The sequence below is a fragment of the Notothenia rossii genome (assembly GCF_949606895.1).
Source record: "Notothenia rossii genome assembly, chromosome: 1".
NCBI lineage: Eukaryota > Metazoa > Chordata > Actinopteri > Perciformes > Nototheniidae > Notothenia > Notothenia rossii.
In genome coordinates, this window is record NC_136912.1 from 27,946,174 (window position 1) to 27,958,624 (window position 12,451).

Genomic DNA, 12,451 nt, shown 5'->3' on the forward strand with positions numbered 1-12,451 from the left:
TGATTTTTGGGAAATCATCGACTTTTTTGAGGAGTGCATTTTCTATTGCTTCAGGTGACCCATAACAATCTTCCAACCTTTGCCATAGCATATTGACACCTGCTGCCGCATTATGGATGTGAACCGATCTGATTGTCTTTGCATGTTCAGAGGATTTCGGTCCAAGCCAGTTACACAGGAGGTCGAGCTCTTCTCTTGATGACAGGTTCAAGCCCTCTGTGGAACTGAGGAATGATGCTTTCCAGGCCCAATAGTTTTCCGGCTGGTCATCAAACTGCAATAGCCCGGAGCTAACCATTTCCCGACGTATTAAATACTTGGCCAAATCTGCTGTAGCTGATGAATGAGACTCATTGGCTCTGGGTGAAACATCTGCATGTGGCTGAGCAGGTTGCTGAACATGACTGGATGGTCTTGCTGCGTGTGACTGCTCATGATGACTGTAGATTTTTCAGGATGGACCTTCAGCAGGGCTGTATATGTGGCTGGCATCTCGCTCCTGATTGTGTGCATGTTGAGCAGGTAGTTTAGGAAATCCACCTTCAATGACCCCACGTGGCTGTACAGCACCTCTTCCCATGTAGCCTTTAGCTTGCTCACCGTCGTCCATTGCGTTCTGGCGCCCCGGTGTGGGTATGGGTTGTTGTGGCTTTGAGTCTCGGTGAGAGTCAGGTGCTGGTTTCCCCTTGTACCACTCAGTGTACTCACTCTTTAGGCTTGCACGATCTGGATCTCCATATGCATCCTCAGCAGCTGCTTCGAGAACTTCAGCTTCAGCGATGGCAACTGCAGCAGTACTTTCTAGCCGCAATGTGTTGAGACTAGCTTTAAGCTCCGCTTTCTTTCTTGTAGCTTCAGCATCAATAGATGCCTGTGCTTTAATCATGTCAGCTTCTCTTTGTGCAAAAGAGGCATGGACACGTGCAGCCTCTGCTTTTGCACGAGCTCTAGCTGCCATGGTGTTGACTGAGGACATGCAGCTTGAACGTGAGGTGTTGGAGCATTGTGATCGTGTTTCCCACTCATCATTGTTGTCTTCCATCATGTAGACTGTAGCTTTGATGACATAAGAATGCGGTTGTTTCTACTGGTATCCCATCTTCTGTGGCAAATCCTACAGGTGTGGTTGTCTTTTTACTTAGTTGCACATTTAAATTGATTAGACGCAAACATGAAGAACAATGAATGATGCTAAACTTGTTAGCCTGTGAACAGCAGTGGAAATGTTTGTAGCATTTATGCTAACAGGTACTCTGTTGTTTGGAATGTTTGTTTTAGTCTTGTTTCTTTGTTTATTTAGTGTTTAATGTGACAACGTGTCATGACTTTGGGTTTTGTTTGTATTTCAGTTTTACAAAAATGGAAAGGAAAAATGGAAATGAAAATGGAATTTAATCAGTAAACATCCAAAACTGAGCTGCTGTCTCCTGGGTGTTTATTTCCGTGTTAAGTTATCTGCCAAGCCTGCAATCCGAAAAGTATTCTTGCAAGGGCAGAATAGTAAAAAGACAACCACGCCTGTATTCTGCCCTCGCAAGAATACTTTTACCCTTTGCAGGCCCTCTTAAAGGGGCAGCACACACACCCTTACCTGAGAAGGGCATGGGAGGATATTTGCATGTGTGTGAGAGAGCCAAAGACAATGGAAGTCACACAGAGATGTCATTGACTCCCACAACACACACCCTTACCTGAGAGGGGGATGGGAGGATATTTGCATGTGTGTGAGAGAGACAAAGAGAATGAAAGTCACACAGAGAGAAAGCTTGACTAAAGCCATAAACACACAGAAAGTCAGGTTAAACCAACTCCACAATATTGAAAAGTACTGAATATACTTCAATAAAGGCTTGATGCCTGCAACAGGATATATGATTAATATATATATTAAGGTTAATCACAGAGTAAGCAGACACACAATCAAAGTGAAGGGAACACAGTATTCATTGGAATTAATAGTTATATGTTTCTTCTCCTTAATGGTTCAAATTGAACATATTATTTGCTGCAACTAACCATGTATAAACAACAGTGCAGAAGAATATTATATATTAAACTACTAAAATCTCTGTTCAGTAACTGTCATCTGTGTGTCGTCTCAGTATCCTGAGTGGTCCCACCCCCCACTCTGGTGCGTGAGGAGAGGAGATATTTGCATGTGGGTTGGTGAGAGAGACAATCCATGTGTTTGACACTGAGCTCTAGACACAGAGATGTTATTGAAAGGTTGACTAAATGAAAGTGTTTGTGAGACGATAAACAAACAGAAAGTCAGGTTAAACCAACTCAATTCAATTCAATAAAGGCTTGATAACTGCAACAGAATATATGATTAAGGTTAATCACAGAGTAATCAGACACAATCAGAGTGTACATTGTGCGGTTGTTAGCTAATTTCCAAACTAAACAGGATGCCAGTCATCCTTCACCTGCTTAGAATTACAGGCTTTACATATTCTGAAAGCTTGGATTGTATTCGTTGTAACAAGCCTTGAACCAAGTTTGTGACAGAAAGTATGAGCTCAATAATGCAGTTTTGAAGTAGAAAATTGGCATATACTTTATATGTCCCGCAATTGGCTTATGTTTCGGGCTGTAACTCAACCATCTTTTGTCTCACATACTTCAATCAAAGATATATGGAAAGCTGAGATTGGGACCTTTCCAGAAACACTAAGCATTTCAGGGGCCAAAATGGACCTGCTAATATGTGAACAGAAAACGTTTTTTTCGTCTATTTCTTTACTTTAATCTGACTCATGCTGAGTGTGTGTGTTTTTTTTTGTTTGTGTGTGTGTCACAATATTGGTGTGTATGGAAGAGGGTCTCATTCCCTCCTTTCAGTCACACTGAGCTGTACACACAGAGATGTTATTGAAAGGGTGACTAAATGACAGTGTTTGTGAGACAATAAACACACAGAAAGTCAGGTTAAACCAACTCACATTTTATTTACTTTAGCAAAACAAGTTCCAAGACTGTCTGTGAAGGTTGATATCTCGGGTTTAGGAACACATTTGTCTTTAACCTGCTAAGCCCGAGAGACCCCGGTACCGGGGCACTGCCGCAACATCTTGCAGGAAACAGTGTCCGAGGGCATGTTCATTTAATAAACTATGAATGTTTTATATCCATGTAACGAGAAGAAACTCATCTAACTGATCATTTTAATTTTTTAAAAACCCCACAAAAAGATATATGTATATCTTAGCTTGACAGATGGAACAATGCATGTACTCTAATTTTTACAAGAATCTGATTTTGTGTAAGTTTGAAATATTCATTGAAGGTGTCTTTCACATTTGAATGTTTATGTATTTAAAACATGTATTAGTTGCTTTACTGTAGACATGTAGGCTTATGTATAATTATATTATTATTTTAAGTGTGGTTTAAAGTAAACTTATATAAAGTGATTTGGTTGAGCCAAGTAACCCAGGTGGATGCAATCATTATTCAAAAAGGTGAATAGGCTACAAGTATAACAAATGCATTTAATATGCATGCTCGGCTCAAAAATATGCTGCATATCAGATCTCAAGTAGATGTGGATGGCTTCAATGAAAGCTCTGCACAAAATCACACATCCCCATTGAAGCCATCCACATCTACTTGAGATCTGATATGCAGCATATTTTGAGCTGAGCATGCATATTAAATGCATTTGTTATACTTGTAGCCTATTCACCTTTTTGAATAATCCATGTGTGGGCGTTTTTGTTTAGAGTACCAGAAATGTTATGAATGGGGCATTAAGATGTTTTGCCTAAATGATAAATAAATGATAATATATTAGCTGTTTAGATTCTACACAGGCTACTTACTTATTTGAATAAAACATTTTATTTTATTTATCGCTAATGATATTGTCATTGCAACATTCATGATGTTATTTTTCATACCACTGCTACGCTGACGACACCCAACTAATTATGTCCTTTCCACGCTCAGAGACCCAGGTCGTCGCACGCATCTCTGCTTGCCTAGCAGATATCTCTCGGTGGATGTCTGCTCATCACCTCAAGCTCAACCTTGACAAGACTGAACTGCTCTTCCTTCCGGGAAAAGATTGTCCCACTCTTGACCTAACAATCAACATCGGCACCACTGTTGTTTCCCCGACTCAGACTGCAAGGAATCTGGGTGTGGTCCTAGATAACAAATTGTCCTTCACTGCAAACATCGCTGCTACAACCCGCTGCTGCAGATACACGCTTTACAACATCAGGAGGATACGTCCCCAGCTGACCCAGACATCAGCGCAGATTCTGGTCCAGGCTCTCGTCATCTCACGCCTAGACTACTGCAACTCCCTCCTGGCTGGTCTACCTGCATGTGCCATCCGACCTCTGCAGCTCATCCAGAATGCAGCGGCTCGTCTGGTCTTCAACCTTCCCAAATTCTCCCACACCACACCGCTCCTCCGCTCCCTTCACTGGCTTCCAGTAACTGCTAGAATCCACTTCAAGACACTGGTACTTGCGTACCATGCTGTGAATGGATCTGGCCCTTCCTACATCCAGGACATGGTTAAACCGTACACCCCAGCACGTGCACTCCGCTCTGCATCAGCCAAACAGCTCGCTGCACCCGCACTGCGAGGGGGACCCAAGTTCCCGTCAGCAAAAACACGTGGGTTTGCTATCCTGGCTCCAAAATGGTGGAATGAGCTCCCCATTGAAATCAGGACAGCAGATAGCTTACACATCTTCCGACGCAAACTGAAAACTCATCTCTTTAGACTCCACTTCGAGCGATAGAATTACTAACAAAGCACTTATATACTAATAAAGGGCTGGCTTTCTAAATGCCAGTTGAGTAGCACTTGAAATGTTTGGCTCTATGAAACCTGATGTACTTATATGATTCTGTTTTCTTAAAGGTTGTATCTTCCTGGTCGAATGCACTTATTGTAAGTCGCTTTGGATAAAAGCGTCAGCTAAATGCAATGTAATGTAATGTAATGTATTGCATATCGCATGTGTACATGATGTACATCCGTGACAGGAGGGGCCATATGACTGTAATAAAACTGTGAAGTGTCAATGGTTTAGCACCTCTGAATCCCCTCTGAACCACTATCTGAAGCAGTCACTGGCCTAAAGTGATAAAAAAAAGCCTCAATATGTGCTTCACCAAAGACTTCCTGCACTGAAAAAAAGGAGAAAGTGGGGTTGTTCAATTTGCAAATATGCAGTTAATATATGAGACATAATTTATTAATGTTTCTCGTCGAAACATGAATCAAAGTAGAACTATTTTAATCTTGAGGGCTGTTCGTTCTATAAGTCTCAATCATGTTAAGAAATAAGAAAAAAGTTATGTTTGTCTCTGTAACTCCGCCCACTGAGCACATACGTCAGCAGCTTATTCCGCAGCCGATTACTCAGCTTCTAATTATTATTTACAAATATTTTATTCACAAATTAATATGGTCGGACTCAAACCCGTACTTTAATAGTTTCGTAATTGAACCTGAACAATATGGCACTTTAATGGAGAAGATGTAAAGCAGAAAAAAATTGCAAAATATATTTATTTTTAAAAATGTGAAGCTTTTTCTTTTTTAAACAAAGGAGGGGGGGAGGGGTTCTACCATATTTTCTTCCCGCATCGGAGGAGTAAGCTGGTTCTGTCCCGAGAACATCTCTACAAGGTCAAAGTTATTTAAAGTTATTTAATGTCATCAAATGTTCGTCATAGTTACAGGTTATCACAAGACGCATTGTTTGCAAAAAGCAGAGTTCACATTTGCCGTTACAACGAGCAACGTAAATACAGCTGTCAATTTATAAACATTGTCATTCACTGGTGTTAGCTAGGATAAAGCCATGAGAATCATAAGGTGAGTTTATATTGATTGACTTGTGTTTAGCCTGTTTTTATACTGTGAGTATTTGTAAAGTGTAAGTCCGGCCGTGGCTTGATTTACAATATTTAAAACTATGAACTTTGCCCAAAGTTATGCACATTATACCAAGCTCAGTGGGGAGGGGGGAGTCATATCTGATGGATGAGCTTGCGGCATGTTTGCATGTCTATAGGCTACGTCTTGTTTTAAATTATTGTTTCATGTCTGCTGTCAGGCGGTGTAGAACTTTACTGAGTCGGTCCGGCTCTGCATGTCTACTCTTGTGCCGACTTTTAAGGGCGTTGATGCAGGTTGTAGGCCTACCTTACGTTAAGCGACCATCTTTACCCATTTAAGGTGTTGGTTTTTAAAAAATACAATATTGTCTGTGGGACCGCAGTGTTTTCCCTAAAAAACGGTGTTTATGTCTCTGCTTTGATCCACTCTGTGTTCATGTAAATACCGTAAATACACACAGATCAAAACAGATCAAAACAGAGACAAAATATTGTGTGTGGGGGTGTGTCCCGGAAAGCGACACTTGATACTGGAAAGTGGAGGATATTAAGGATTGTGTTACATTTTAGCAGCGGTGCACATACCATGAATATGGGGGACATGCCGGACAGAGCAAGTAAGGGTCACGATCCACCCGCTGTGAAATTAACTTACACTTGTGTTTACGGAAGTTGAGATGTTTCTCGGTTGTGATTGGTTGTTCCTCGTCACATGACGAGCGGTGTGCGCTGCTGCAGTGCACGTCTCCATTGAAACCAATTTGAAATGAGCTCGCAACGCTGATGTGTATGGCTCCGTACAAAGTTGTACTCATTGCATTAGTATAGGCTACTGTAGCTTTTTACACTGGAGGCGCCCATCTAGGCCGAAGTCGGTTCATATTAACCTAAAGGTACATAAATGATAAATGTCGCATTTAAGGAGCAGAATATTTTTGTTTTATTTGTGTGTGAATAATGAAATAATTTAAAATATGTTTTTCTGTGATAGGTAATTGGTGTGGAGAAGATTGCTTTGAACATTGTTCCAAAGGCTCTGTAGTAAATGGTGAGTATTCAAATGTTTTGTGTGATTTACTTGACTAACTTAAACTTGATCTTTAACTAATTGAAAACTGGTATTAGTCTGACAATTCCTGAATATTTATTCATAACATTTACATACTGCAAACATTGCAGGGATATACACATTTTATGATTTACTAGGCAAAAGTGATTCAGAAAGTGAGAGGCAAAAGCCGAACATTCTGCGATAAGGCCTCCTTCACAAAAGTGATCATGTTTTGTTTGTTGAAATGGCAATAAGGATGTTTCTTATATGTAGTCTTATATTACAGTAATGCTTATTTTAAGTCGCTTTGGAAAAAAACGTAAATTAAATGTAATGTAGTTTAACCTGGTTGTTCGTACTTGATTACAATAAGCTAGCTTTGAAGTCACAAATGCATGGACTAGTTTCTCTGCATCGTTTTGAGGCAAGCACACAATCATAACATCATTAGAAAATGAAATTATTTCATGATTTTTATGACTGTGATATTTTGTTTTCTTTGATAAATGTGGAGTTTAAGCGTATAACAACCCTGCCCCTCCAATTAAGGTTTCTCTCTCACCTGGATGTGCTATCTGACAAACTTCTGAAGGTTTTTGAGAATAGAGGAGGACAGTAAGGCCAGCGTCTGAGCTGTATTATGTCAAACATGACTCAAGTAAGAATTCATTTTAAGGAAATTATACATCGAGTCAATAGTGTACACATTTCATTGAGCAAAACAGATTCTTTATTTTCTTATTCCGCTTCACTTAGGTTGATGATGTCGATTTAGACCGGGATTGTCTTCTGAAGGGTCTGTGTGTTCTGTGTGCTCAATGAGAGAGTTTGTGGTCAGTAGAAGTAATATTTGACCTTTTGATTTTTTTTTGGGCTTTAACATATGTATTTATTGAAACACCACATAGTATATAGCCTAAACCCTGAAGTATGTCAACATCCTTGTTTTCTGTTTAATAGCCAGACTACACTGAAAAGCTAGAGGGCTTTTAATTTAAAACGGACAAAGGAAATGAAACATTTTTTATCAGGTCAAACAGGAGTATATCAGATAACAAGGAGGCTTAAAAGTACTGAACTCTGACAAAATGTACTTGTTAAACACAGGGACTTAGTAATGGGTATATATATGTCTTGATTTGTTAGATCTCACTCTGTTCCCTTTGTGACTGTGCACTCTGCAGGCAGAAGATGAAGACGTCATTCTGCGGTGCATTCAGGGGATTACAGTGGGACTTTATGTTGTCAAACACAATTCCACCATGAGACCCGAGGACAGATGAGACCAGAGGACAGATGAGACCAGAGGACAGATGAGACCAGAGGACAGATTGTCCTGGAAGGCCAACAGGTAGCCTACTAACTGATGTGGACAACATTGCATTAGCTGCTACCATGCTGTTTGGACTAATGTATGCAATGAACCTGAACTACCCCCCTAAACTGAAATGCACGTTCGAAATGCTTCAGCAAATGTTAATGGAGCTAGACGGCAACATGCTCTCCAAGAAAGCCCAAGCGTTTAAAAACAAACTATTTGAGTGAGCTGTTGCCATGGACCATTGTGCACTTTTACAGCATTCATACTGGACTTTCATCGATACAACTGTCTTGCACTTCCTTTGCTCATGCTTTTTGCTGTATTGATTTGCATGTTTCAGAAATGTAGGTTTTTCCTGGGGTCATGTGTTTTCAGAATGTACTAATTGCGCTACTTCAAAATGTCAGTTCTTGTTTTTATTTGTAATACTTTCTTTAGTGCATATGTGGTGAGAAACCAGGCCATTATTATACTTCCATGTATTTTTCCAAAGCAATGCCATTGCTTTTTTGCATTAAAGTGCCCTTTCATATTAGCAGGTTACTATTTAAATAATGAATTTGCAAGAAGATTTCCTTTTTTCGGCTAGGCGTTGACATTTTCTGTTAATTGTTTACTATGAATGAGTTACAAAAATAAGCCTTTATTTGCCATTTGGCCCAATAAACCTTTATTTTGGTCAGGAGAATAGTTTCCTTTAAGCTTGCTTGCTGTGTTCTAACACAACATGCATCACAAACATTTTCTATTTCTTCTATTTCTTTATTTTCAATGTATTTGTTAATTCTCCTGGGGCTGCATGATGGAAAAACCAAAAGCTCATCTGGATGTGTGGTGGTTGTTACTATTGTTTTGTTTTTTGAGAAAAATACATGAATGTTGTTCAAAGAAATGTGATTGTCTTGATTGACTATTTGTTTTAAAATGTTATGATACATGCTGTAGATATAAGAGATTAGGATGGATCCTGTTGAAGAATGTACGACATGCCTCTATTAACATGAAATAAATAATGTTATGTACCCCTTGAGCACTAGGTAGATTAAACAGAAAACCATGTAGTTTAAACAAAACATTAATGTGGCTTTAACAGGTACAAATAAAATATACTGAATATATTAAAAGCCTAAAGTGAACATTAAAAGTCAAGTCGGTTAAACATAGGATAAATGAATATAACTAATATTAAAGGAAATATTCACATTAACATAACAATTTCATGTTTCTTTGACATAACATAGTTGTCTGTCTTTAACATAATGGAATAGTTTTGAGTACACATGATTTTAATATGTGCAACCGATGTCCATCTTTTTTATTACTTAAGTCCGACAGACTTTTTACAGTGAAGCTTAAATAAAGAAATCATGTTGCTTTAACAGTTACAAGTTAAATATACTGAGCATATTAAAAGCCTAAAATGAACATAAAAAAGTTATGTTGGTTAAACATAGGGTAAATGAATATACCTATATTAAAGGAAATATTCAAATGAACATAACAATTTCATGTTTCTTTGACATAACATAGTTGTGTTTCTTTAACATAATGCAACAGTTTTGAGTACACATGTTTTTAATATGTGCAACCGATGTCCATGTTAAAATCATGTGAATCCAAAAGCCTTTTTTTTCAGTGTACATCCTATTATGAGAGTCTGATGGACAATGTACATGATTTGTTAGATCAGGCGTTTTCACAAGCAGAGAGGGAAGATCTTGTACAGATTGAGCTACTATTGCGATCGCCGTCTTGCTAGTGCGTTGCATGATGGTTAGTCATTTTGTCCGACTTGCTCTGGAGGCTCGCCTACATGAGATGTTGAAATCTCACGGGACAAAGACGCCCGCAGTCTTGAGAATGAGGCAGCGCAGTTTCTCTCCACGGGCTGCGGAAGCGAAATGCTTGATGGGAAACGACTCGCTGGTATATCGAGCTGAGCGCTCATTGGTGGTTTTTACCCCGTGCTGGTGATGAAACTCTCCATGGGCTCGGCAAAAGTGTTTTGTTGTTTTGTGTCAGTTTTAAGTCGCCACTTCCATTCACATATTTCATCATTGTTCCACAATGTTTATCATGTGGTTACAGCAATTGTGCTTGGTTGGTGGGGCCCAAAATCCCTGGCGGTGCCCCTGGTTGGCAGGACCTATAATCACATTTACTAACCAGTAGCATTGTGAGGCTGAACAAAAGGACCGTTTGACTATGTAGATGTGGTCTTTACAAAATATTTACTGACTTTTTATAGCTTAAAGTAATGTTGTACAATTAAAACCGGGGGCCTTACAGGGTTAAGGGCTATTGTTTATTGTTATTTACTTTAAGATGTTTATTCTTAACCAATAATTTAATTTAAAAACTCTTATTTCAACGATGTGTGTGTGTCTCTGTTTTCCTGATGATACACTGAGAGAATGAGCTCATAGGGCTGCTGATCACCATAAGCTAAACAGTCTGTATATTGCACTACATTTGTATAATGTAACCTTCGTTGCATAGCCATGGGAACATGTTTCAAATGGGGGGTGCTGTGGGGATGACACCGGGGCCGGTTCTGACCCATTTGCTGCCGGCAAGATTTTTGCTGGTTCATTTATTTCTTATTTGACCAGTTAACATTTATTTATTCATCCATATTTTTTCATCTCTCCAGTTTTAAAGGATATTGTTGGTTTACTGTCCTATAGTATACATTGGAATGATTTCAAACCTGTTTTTATTTATCCTAATAATTATAAAGTTGTGCCTTGGAAATATTTGTTTACATACATTGTGATAAAACCGTTTGAGACACACTGAGATAACTTAGACCACATGTGTCAAACTCAAGGCCTGAGGGCCAAATCACGCCCGTGGTGGATTTAATTTCGGCCCACAGGATAATTTCTAATTACTATTAGATCTGGCCCGCCGGTATATTGCACGCACACCTTCACTCCATCCTGAGGGTTTCCTCAGCTCAGAGCCTGTTCCCAAACATTCATGAACTTGCACCCAAGATGAGATGCCAAGTATCTGGCTTGAACTAGCATCACAGAGCAGCACACTGAGTTTACATGGATGTTTCCTTCTGCACTTTCTCTCACGACAGAAGGGCATGTTGGTTTATTTCTTTGAGGGAAATAGTTTTTTGAAGCTGTTGGCCTGTGGGAAAATGTAATCATAAGAAATGACTCTGGAAAAGCTGCAGATAGAGCCGTAAGAAATGAATTCAACTGATTATTTAATGTTTAATGTTGTTTTTATAGGCAATAATTTAAGCTTTGTTAGTTCCAGGTTTAATATGTGCAATAAGTTCATTTCAATACGTTTTGCAATAAACATTGAACCAGTCCGGCCTTCGACTAGTACCCATTTATTTTATTTTGGCCCACTGTGTATTTGAGTTTGACACCCCTGACTTAGACTAAAGTGAACTAACTAAACACTCAGTCCTTTACCTCACTGAGCCTCTCAGGGCAAATGGAAAATGTAACCGGGGTGAAAAGGGTGTTATTTTTACTTAATTATGAATGTGAACAGCTGTATCAACAGCTGTTACAATGTGCTGCTGACTGCTGGAAAGTGGTTTTACTTTAATGTATTTTTTTCGTCCATTAATTGTTTTTACCTGCTAATGCAGGTGGGGCTGACCAGTTATACAAGAGGTAGATAATAGCTGTACTTTTTTTTAATGAGCCACATGACATGATGCACCAACATAAATGTATTATTTATACTGACACTAAGAAGTTGAATCGACTCATTACAGGGCGAGAGAGTGAGAGACAGAGAGAGAGAGAGAGAGAGAGAGAGAGAGAGAGAGAGAGATGTGTACTGATGGCAAACATAACCCATGAGTGCTATATTGGTTAACAAGTTCGACTGGATTTGATAGTGTGTACGGTAAACGTCCTCAACCGAAAAAAGTTGCAGGACAGACCTGTTTCTCTCACCCTGGGATACTAGCTTCCACACATGCGTCCGTCTACTCCTTACAGCTGTGAAAGAAACATATCTTTCCATTAAATGGAGAGCATGAGGATGCCAACAATATTATATTGATTTCATTTGAGATGAAAATCTTAAACTTAAAGTGAAGCACAAGTCATGTATGTGGTTAAACCGAAGTAATTAAAGATAAAGTCATTTTAACATTTATTTATTTATCCATATTTTGTATCCCTCCAGTTTTAAAGGATATTGTTGGTTTACTGTTCTAAAAGCTTATT

General features: G+C 39.1%; 1 long non-coding RNA gene across 1 annotated transcript; it reads left to right on the forward strand.

The window, feature by feature from the left end:
- The first annotated feature begins 5,582 nt into the window (after positions 1-5,582).
- On the forward strand, positions 5,583-9,072 carry LOC307032667. The gene is made up of 5 exons (XR_013806346.1): positions 5,583-5,656; positions 6,860-6,916; positions 7,469-7,577; positions 7,676-7,752; positions 8,104-9,072. It is a non-coding gene; the product is annotated as an uncharacterized lncRNA (long non-coding RNA).
- Positions 9,073-12,451: the final 3,379 nt, after the last annotated feature.